At 41.9% G+C, this 10,875-nt stretch overlaps 1 pseudogene; it reads left to right on the forward strand.

Moving 5' to 3' along the window:
- Positions 1-9,348: 9,348 nt before the first annotated feature.
- On the forward strand, positions 9,349-10,294 carry LOC118575381 (annotated as a pseudogene).
- The last annotated feature ends 581 nt before the right edge of the window (positions 10,295-10,875 follow it).

Below are 10,875 nucleotides of genomic sequence, written 5' to 3' on the forward strand. Positions count from 1 at the left end.
ATGACTTTCCACCAATCACATGTCAGTGCAAAGGTGTCCCCATCACCAGAGCAAATCCAATAAAGACATAAGGAGTAATTAGGAAGAAAACATCAATGTGAGCCTCCAGTGTTACAAGGGATACAGAAGGCACAAAGAGCCAATGCTAATATTATGAAGTTGGTTGCATGACCTTGATGAACATATAATACAATGGACTATAACACCATAGCAACTACTGATGTTAAATCAGTGTATAGACACCAAAGATTGTTTTCTTGCTATCATTGAGAATCAAGAGAGTATGGATGCCCTGAACATGGACACAGTATGCAGTCTTTATGAAATGGGCAGGCAGCATCTGGCAGAGGAAGAAGAAGAGGAGGAGTATTCAAAAGAGGAAGAACAGGAGAAAGAGGAGGAGGATGAAGATGATGATGATTAAGATGGTGATGACACTGATGATGTAGAAGAACTTGACACTGACCAGTGGTTGGAGGCAGAATGAGAGGATGTTAACAACAGTAAGATAACAGCAAAAGGTGGGGACAATGACTTCTCTCTCTCTGTTGAGGAGCTTACAAGACTTCCAGAGGAGGGAGAAGAAGGGGATGATGAAGACTCTGATGCAGAGGAGGAAGTTGAAGTGATCCTGGTAGAGCTCAGACAACTCTGATTTGTAAGATGATATCATCTTATCTCTGAATGAGTTACTTGCCAGTCCCAACTTGGGAAGAGACTGTTGGTAGGAGAGAAAAACTGAGTGAATGGATTCAGAAATTCTGCCATTTGCTGTCTCCTGGGCTGTCTGTTAAGGAACTGTTTCTCTTGCATTTGAGGACTATGACTTAGAGTCTCCCTGGAATCTGAGTGCTTTTCTGAAAACAATACCAACCACAAAAAATAGATAAATAAATAAGAAAGACTCCAGGGACTACTTCCTATTTTGCCTCCCCTACTGCTAGGATGGACATAGCTTTCCTCAAGGGAACAAACAAACATATCTCTGGGTATTTCACAATGTATTTTCTTTGTATAAAGTTCTTTACTTAAAGAACAAGAAATGGTTTTTAATAAAACTTTATTAGGAAAAAAAAGCAAGAAGCATTTTTTCTTTTATTGTTTTTTTTAAATTTTATAATTGAATTTAATTTTACATATCAGCCACTGATTCCCGTATCCTCCCTCCTCCTACCCACACTCCTCAGCCTACCACCTATTCCCATCTCCTCCAAGGCAAGGACTCCCCTGAGGATTCAGCTCAACCTGGTAGATCCTGTCCAGGTAGGACCAGTCTCCTTCTCCCAGGCTGAGCAAAGTGTCCCTGCTTAAGTCCAAGTGGATCAAAGACCTCAACATAAATACAGTTACAATGAACCTGATAGAAGAGAAAGTTGGAAGTACTTTTGAATGCATTGGCATAGGAGATCACTTCCTAAATTTAACACCAGTAATGCAGACACTGAGATAAACAATTAATAAATGGGATCTCTTGAAACTGGAGAAGCTTTTCTAGAGCAAAGAACATAGTCAACAAGACAAAGTGACAGACTACAGAATGGGAAAAGAGCTTCACCAACCCCACATCTGACAGAGGGCTGATATCCAGAATATATAAAGTAAGCACTCAGGAGGCAGAGCCAGGAGGCCCAGCAGATCTTTGTGAGTTGAAGCCAGCCTGATCTCCAAAGGGAGTTCCATCTCCCATTCTAATCTTATCTCTTATCTCCTATTCTAATGAGCCACAAAGCTAAACTTTCATAAGAAACGTTTTGAACTGAATGACCAAAACCTTAATCTCACAGGAAAGCCAAGACAAGTCTATTTTTAAAAAAGCATACTCTATCTTTCAGAATTTTACAAATCAGAAAGTTACAAAAGACTACACTACATCTTTGAGATCTCCACAAATTGTGAAGCAGCATCTCCCAAAACCCAGAAATATTCACAATACACACATACTCAAGCAGCAAAGAAGGGAAATGTTCCTAGTCTCCAGTTACTTCTTTCTGGAGTGAATTTCTATTCTGATTACAGCAAGCCCTAGGAGCACTGGTCTGATTCATCTGAGGGTCTGTTCAAGTTGACTTCCTTTTATAGTGCCTGACTTCAGTGATTCAATCTGACAAGCTAATCATTTGATAATGAGATTGGACCACACCCCCTGTGTGTGGGTGTGGCAGTCACCACTTTCATCCTATCAATCACTAAGTAGTGTAAGAGTGTCTCCAGTCCCAGAACAGCCTTGTACTTTAGGAAGACAAGTAAAAAGCATCAATAGAGCAGGGAAAAAAAAAACAAGCTGACCAAACGGGAAAGACACTTGCCCTTCAGACTGAATTACAGATGGAATCCTCCCTCAGTCCCAACCTCAGCATCTCTGCAATTCTGGATTATGTCATGGAAGGAGAACACATCCAAAGCAAGCATAGCCAGTCACTGCAGTGAATGGGAACAGTAACACGCTGAAAGGGAATACAAAGATTGTCATTCATCTACTGTGACTTCTGACATACAGCTCATTCCAAACTGGTTAAATTTTTCTGATATCCAGAGGGTTTGGAATTCAAATGCTGCAATGAACAAGGTAAAGCTTTTGGCAGTGGAATGAGACACGTAGAGAGAACAGTGCCCAGGAGGAGTCTGAAGCACAAAGTAGAAAAGACAGGGTATACTGGGCTCATCACTATGGACAAAGTCAAGATGTTTGAAAGTTTTACATGATGTATGATAGATATGTGAGGCAGACTGTAGTTTCGGGTAGAATTAAAATATATAAACGGAATGAGGATAATCCTGTGGTGATATTTTAATTGTGTTGAAAAGTGATCATATTCGAATGTTAATAGACAGTTTGCCTGGAGATCAGTGTTCATAGGGAACCAGGAACAGAAGTCAAGTGGTCTTAGCCCACGCCTTTAACATCTGATTACTTGGCAAGCAGAGTCTCTGTGTGGTAAAGGACACAGTCAAGTCTAATGGCACCAACCTTTAATCCCAGTATCAATCATAGAGACCTGGAAGTCTGTATAGACAGGCAGTGACTAGGAAGACATGAGGCTGGATTTAGAGTCAATGAGAAGGCAGAACAGGAAAGCAATAAAAGCCCAGATTAGGCAGGAGAAAGCTTTCTCGTGTGTGAAACTATGGCTTGGGGGTAAGTGAAGTTTAGTAGTGGCTCTTCACTAATTCCCTGATCACTTCACTTATAACCCCTTTATTTGGCTCTGTGTTTTTTATTTATTAAAACTGTTTGGATTTTCGTCTACATTTTTCTATCTTTTTTCTTTTCTTTTCTTTTTCTTTTTTTGGTGTTTGCTTGTTTCTGTAAATGGCTGCCTTGTCTACTCACAAACTCATTAGGTTGTAGACAATGATCTTGCACTACAATCCTATAGCTACAAAGTACTCAGGGCTGGGGGCCCAGAGTTGTCTCACTACTTCAAGAATCCATTTTGGTGTTCTGTCCATTCTTTACTTTCTTGTTGTTGCTGCTCTTCTGTTTTTTAAAACATTGCCTCACTCTGTATACCTGGCTGTACTGTAACTGTTATGTAGTCCAGTTTACTTCAAACTCACAAAAGCCTGCTCTGGGATTGAAGTGCAGGGATTAAAGGCTTGTGTCAATATGAATGATTTTTTTCCAAGCATGCCCATTGTTACTTTGAATTGTGCCCCCTGATATCCAATGGTGAGGTCTTATCCCCAGAGTGTGTGGTCTCATTCCAGTGCCAATGGTTCACTATATTGAAGACAATCGAGTTAACCTCTCCTAGCAATAATCACAAATAGCTCCTTTGTTACTGATGGAAATTTTAAAACTTTTATCAATAGTACATTCAAAATGGAAGGAAGAAGGAAGAACTGAAAAAATAGAAAAGGAAAGAAAGAAGAAATGAAGAGAAGATTAGAAGATTGTACTTTGAGGTGCAAAGGTTTTAAGGATTACTTTTGGGATCTTGTGGAAATATTAGTTTTCACCAGAAGGGATGGATACAGTTCATTCTACATCTAGTGGTAATACCAGACAGTTCCTGTTAACATCTTTTTAATCTCAATTCTAATCACAGCAATATAGGCAATTCACCCTACCCAGGAAAATCTCAAGTTTATCTTTATCTATATGAACATATGAGAGTAATTCTCACCTGCATGCTTTGTGATGCCAAAGTTGCAACTGCTGAGCTCAACTGCTGAGTCTGTCATGTATTGAGATGACATGATGGGCCCTGATTTATTGCTTTATTATTGCATGGTTCCCTTTCCTACTACAGAAGTGGATTTAAACTCAACTCTCCATCCATAATATCATGTCTATAAAGAAATGAGAAAATTTTAAATGACTCTCCACCAATTAGGTGTCAGTTCAAATGTGGACAAAAGAGCCAATCCAATGAAGCAATTAGGAGAAATTAGGAAGAAAACATCTCTGTGAGCCAGCAGTTTCTCAAGGGATGCAGAACATGCAAAGAGCCTATGTTGAGAATATGACGTTGCTGAATACAGTGTTGTACCCAGAATCACCCAAAGACCACAAATAGAAGAAATCTGATTCAAAAGCAAAGTCCTTTTACAGTTTTGGGTTAACCCCAGCCTCTCTGTCTGTCTGATGCAGCAGAGAAGGAGAGAGCCCAAGTAGCATTGGGGTAAGGGTTTTCATAGGGGTAAAGCAAGGGGGTGCTTCAGGTCTTAAGACTACACAGGAACAGAGTTGGGATTGGTTTATGTGAGTGGCAATTATGTTAGGAACTTAAATTGACTAGGGTTAGATTGGGGTTACAGTTATCCATTTTTGGCTGGGATGGACAACTACCATGTTTTGTCCCTGATCCCCTGTGGAGGCTGGCTGGCCTAGCAAGTACTGACTCTAGGGGATGGCTCAGTGGCAGAGGCTTGGTGTTTCCAATCTCCCAGTATTGCTGGCAGGGGCATCTGTGATAAATTGTTTTTTGTTCATGGCCCTCACAGAAACTGCTTGCTCATTCTCAGGGAACTGACACTGAGGCCCGATCTCTGAGAGAAGACTGAGCACCCTGCTATGGCATCTACTTGGTCTTTTCAATAGGACAAGTTGAGAGCCTTTTCTAATGTCCACACATCCTTAACAGATAATATTAAAATCTGAAGAACAACTGAACAAATAGGCATAAAGGAAGGAGATGCAATTGATAGTCTTTATCTCCCTTACTTCAAGAGGCTTTTGCTAAAAGTTAGATTAATTTTACTACACAAATGTCATTCATCACTTTTGAACTGTGCTGTACTCTATTTCATGCATGAAGTAATTTATATGGAAAGGCAATGCCTATCTTAAACGTTTGTTTAGGGGTTTTTTTGCTCTGAACTTCATTAAAATTAATTGTTTGTCTGCATGTTTCTTCACATATACTAAGGGAGAATAATGATTATTGTTGTAGTTTTAAATAAAGCATTTTTATGAAATCTTGGAGAGTACCATATATGAATACAATGCAGTTTTAATACATTCACAATTTACTTGTCCCCCGAAGTCCTCTAAATGAACCTTTACATTCCCAAGCACTTGCAACTCCATGTCCTCTAATTTAATAACCAACTACATTTTGTTGTCTTTAGAAATGCACTAAGGTAGGCCAGGGTGGCCTTGAACACACTTTGTAGCAGAGAATGAACCAACATTTGATCCCCTGGTTCACACTTCTCAGGTGCTGAAATGGCGGGAGTGCTTCATGCCATCAGGTTATCTCATTGCTATCAGCTGGGGTCTGTCCTCTGGTGTTCAGGTGTTCGTGACCTAACCACAGTCTTTAGGCTATGACATATTTTGGAAACATAAAGAACATTATGATCCTAATACAAAATTCTGTAATCACCAAAAGGCTAGAATCTTGAAAGATTATAAAGAATGAAATATTCGAAAAACCGCAATTTATGAAACTGTTGAAATCTTGTATCCTAAATCACCCAACGTACAAAGTCTCACAGGTAAGAAAGACTTGAGAGCACACCACATAAGCAGAGGGTGTGAATGAAAATGTTTAGGGAGAAATCAGCTGTAAGGACTCCAACAGTAAAAAAACTTCAAATTCTGATGGAAATTATGTCAGCTGATGAAATTCTGGATTTTAACTATTGAGGCCTCCTGGTTTACTACTTTAAGGCTGAACCAGGACCATCACGGGAAAGTCAAAATTCATCCTCAACATTTCTACAGGACACTGGAACTCAGCTCCTCTTCCTCAATGAAATCAACCACATAAAGGTGTCAACAACTCAGTGACCCTGTGCATGCTGGGTTCCACTATGCACAGAGTTCCAGTTTCTCAATATAGCTGTCATTCCCTTTTCCTTTCGTGACTGTGGTTTTTGGTGTTTATTCATACACAACCTCTGCATTTTGTAATCTCTCATCTTCTCAGGCCAGCTTCCACATAACCACCTCTACTCCCTAATTCCTAGGTGTCCTATGGCTAAGAACCATGAAGTGTATGTTGTTAAAGGAATAAGTATGATATGCTGCTCTGAACCACTGCTATCAAAGGAACATTTTTATGCTACTTTGGAACCCTGTCCACACAGGTGGGGGTATATTCTTGAACCGTAAGCACTCACAGAATTGGAGAAGGGTGAAGGAGTGATGCATTTACCATGAGAGCCTAAGGACTTGGATTTGTGGCCATAGCATGGTAGAAAAAAGTCAGAATGAATGGCAGGGCACTGACATGAACCCCTGTAATGATGAGAGCTGGAAACCAGAAAATGTTTGGAATCTGCAGTACCAGATATGCTGGTGTACAAAGCTCCATATAAGAAGGACCCTGTCTCAAAAATAAAGAACTGACATCTATGTCCTCTATTGGCCACTCATGCTGCAAGACTGCAGAAAAAAATGATTAAAAACTCACAAAATCACAAACACACACTACACAAAATATTCATAAGAGGCAATTGTGTTACAGTTCCATTGATTTATTTAATACATCTCTGGCACAAATTATAAGCTACCTTAAGAAATTTAAAAATGTTAGTGAACACACAAATGACCCATCTTTACCCACACATGGCACTGGAATGTGATAACACATAGAAGGAACAATCCAGAAATTAACATGTCACATCTGTTTGCTGTTTGGAAACTACATGCTTCTTCATGTTCAGATGAGACACTGAGCTGAAGCCCTGCTAACTGCTGGTGAGAAAGTACATGGTTCAGTCTGTGCCTGGGATGGCATATGAGATGGCTGATGTGCTGCCAGCAGAGATTGGAGAAAAGGGGACCCGAGATGTAGGACCATCAACCCTCCATGTGTTCCCCTCCGGATCTTCTGCTTAGCATGGCTCTAGAGGGCCAAGACAGAAATGCCTACATGTCCCAAGTTCATGCTTTACGGTATGCACATGTCATGCCCTCCTCCATATAAATATTTCTTGTAATATTGCTCTTCTTCTATCTGATCTTCATGTTCTGTGTTCTTAAACCAATGGTGATTTCTGTGATACAGGAAAGGAGTGAAGTAAATTTCACAAGAAATTATAGAGAGATGATCACTTAGGCTGGGGCTAAGGCAGTTATGCAGTTCATGGGAAAGAACTTGCGGCCCCAGGAAGCTTTTTAGGGTTGGATCAAATGCGCCAAATGTGTGGTCAACTATAGCACATGGTATGACGTGTATCAACACACTGGACTTAAATAGGCCATGATGAATAATTCCATTTCTGAGGATATTCCATGGACATTATGTAAAACTTGAGACCCTAAGGAGCTTGGCTGCATACTGTGGATGTTGTAACATAAAAATGGTTTGACAAACGAATAGTGTGGGAACATAGAATAGGAGGAGAATAGTGGCCTCACCAAGAAAGGGAGATGGCAAATTTAATTCAGGTATTTTTTTATTCTGCCTCAAGGAGTGTAGAGATAATATGACAATTGATGGAGTGATTGCTGCAAGCTTTATTGGGTTCCTAGATTGAAAAGTGCCACCACGAGAGATGAGTTTCCTTTTATAGAAGCTCTGTAAATAAACCAATCCTGAGTCTGTTCCTATGCAGTCTGTAGACCCCCCCAAACCCCTTTTGCTTTAAAAACCCTGCCCCATTGCTACTCAGGGCCTCTCCTGCTCTGCTGCTGCATCAGACAGACAGAGAGTACCAAGTTAACTCGTAGTAAAAAGACTCTTGGCTTTGCATCAATTTCGGTCTTTGGGAGACTCCGGGTACAACAAAAACAAAATTAGTTTCTTATGAGCTCTGTCCACAATGTTATCTTCAATTAGTCAAGTCTTTGAAGGAGGATCAGACTTTCTTCAAGGGGCCAGCCTCTGTTAACACATGGGCCTAACTTCATCTGATCCTCCCTCACATACCTTGTCTCCACAGATGCATACTGCCTCTGCTCTGAGGCAAATGACAGGGCATTATGGCAGCAGTGTACTTGGAACTGGTTTCAGTCATGAAATTCTCAATTTAAAACACAGCTCAAAGGAGTGTAAATGTGGAATTAAACTGTGAAATGAGAACTTGTGTATAAGAGCAAGAAACTCAAGTACAGAGTAGTGTATGGTGGACAGCATCAGTAATTTCAGCACTTGAAAAGCAGATGATGTATAATTGACCTGAGTTCCTGGCCATCCAGGGCTATACAATTAAACCAAGTTTCTAATAACAAAAAACTGACCAAACAAACAAATATTTAAACAAACATCCTAAAACTCTAAGAAGTGATTTGTACAATAATGTCTGTAACTATGTATATGGGGTGTTTGAAATTTTTCACTACATTGGACATTTCTGTCACTGACTGCGAATTATGAAAATCTAGACCCTGAAAAGGGATCTAATATATTAAGCCTCCCCAGATTCGAAAATTTGAACTGATGCATCAGGAATCCTGAAGGCATTTCTTATGTGTGTGTCACTGTTGTGTATGCATAGGAAAGCCAGATTTCAACATCAGAGACCTTTCTCTAGCATTCTGCCAACTCAGTTTGTAGACACAGTGCCTTAATGGGGTGTACTAGCAAATTTGGAAAGACAAGTAACTTCTTTGATTTCCAGTTTCTGCATCCCATGCATTGGAATCACAGGCTAGTGTCTCAAGCCATATTTTAAAGTATGTCCTAAGGTTCCAACTCAGCTCTCATGATTAAATTATAAGCACTTCCCTGACTGAAGCATTTCTAAGACCCAGGGTATCTCCTTGAAAGCCTTAAGTTCCACAAACAGCTGGAGATCTACCAGAGGGTGGGCAAGAGCCCAGAGGCAGGGCAGGGCTCCTGAGGAGGCAGCCTAACCCTAAGCTCCTTCCCCCAAGGCCTGGAGCTGGCCACCAAGGCAGTGGGGCTAAAGGGCTTGGGGCTGGGCTGCCAGGGACCTGGGGCCCTGGGGAAGATGAAGGCCCTCTTGGAGCAGAAGGAGGAGCAGGAGAGTCTGTGGGAGGCAAAGGCCATGGGGGACATTCGGGAGGTGCAAAAAATGGTGGAGAGCAGGGAGGCTATGAACTCCAAAATAAGGTCAACTGCTGGACCTGTTTACACTGGGCATGTAAGCAAACCATACCCAGGTGGTTTCCTACCTGCTAAAATCAGGGGCTGACAGAGAGATTCTTACAACAAAAGGAGAAATGTCCGTGCAATTAACATCAAGGAGAGAGATCAGGAAGATTACCAGAGTGGAAGAAGCTGATGACAATGATGAGCTCCCCCAGCTGAAGAAGGAGTCCAAAATGCCCTTTGTTCCCAACTATTTGGCCAACGCAGCCTTCCCTTTTATCTATACCCCTGCAGCAAAAGTCTCCACCCAGTTGCAGAATGGGGGCCCCTCCACACCTCCAGCGTCACCTCCTGCATATGGCTCACTTCCATTGCTGCCCCCCACAGAACCCCCTCTGCTAGGGGCCTTTCCTAGGGAACACACCTCCTTGGCACGGGTTCAGAATGGTGATATTTCTGCCCCCTCTGCCATACTCAGAATGCCAGAAAGCACATAACTTGGTTCTGTTTGTCAGCCACCAGTGAGTCAGAACCCCCTGTTCTCCTCTGTCCCTTCCAAGCCACCAGTGTCTCTGAAGCCTCTCAACAGGACATATGCAGGACCAGCGCCAGCATTTCAGCCATTTTTCTTCACTGGAGCATTTCCATTTAATATGCAAGAGCTGGTACTCAAGATGAGGATTCAGAACCCATCTCTTCCGGAAAATGATTTCACTGAAATTGAACTGGATCGACAGGAGCTCACCCAACACGAACTGCTCTGAGTGAGTTGCTGTGAGCTGGGTGTTAATCCAGACTAAGTGGAAAAGATCAGGCAGTTACCCAATACACCGCTGAGAAAATGAAAAAGATGTGGCCCTACTCCAGGATTTCCAGTAGTTAGAGTTGGTTCTGTTGATAAGTGAGAATAATTTTCTGATGGGAAACGTTGCATCCATACTGACTGAGAGGCCTTGCTACAACCAGAGAACTTCCAAACTGACATACTAATGCGGCAGGGCCTTTATCACTGAGTATTGTGACTGTATGTGTCACCTCTAGGCCAAAGGACAAGCCATTGAACCCAAAGCCTCGGATGCCTGCCCCCCAGGGCCTCAGTGCCATCCAGGGACTCCAGTGTCACTGTGCAGTGTCCACTAACCCCCTGCCTCAACAGGAGGGAGCCCCGGCCCCCAGCACAGTGTCACTCTTCCCAGCCACATAGTGTGCAATAAACCTATTGCTGAGTCTTTGAACAGCTGGTAATTGGTCTTGAGAGGCAGAGCCTGAGGTAAGATAGCCAGTGTTTCATATGCAGAAGCTAGGGAGTTGAAGCAGACAAGAGAGCAGACCTGTTTCTAGGCGCCCCTGTTGACAGTACACCTAAAGGGCCAGGCACACCACTCTTGGTGTTGCATGCTCAGGTTACTCCTGAAATTTTGAACTG

Source organism: Onychomys torridus, unplaced genomic scaffold (genome assembly GCF_903995425.1).
Source record: "Onychomys torridus unplaced genomic scaffold, mOncTor1.1, whole genome shotgun sequence".
Lineage (NCBI taxonomy): Eukaryota > Metazoa > Chordata > Mammalia > Rodentia > Cricetidae > Onychomys > Onychomys torridus.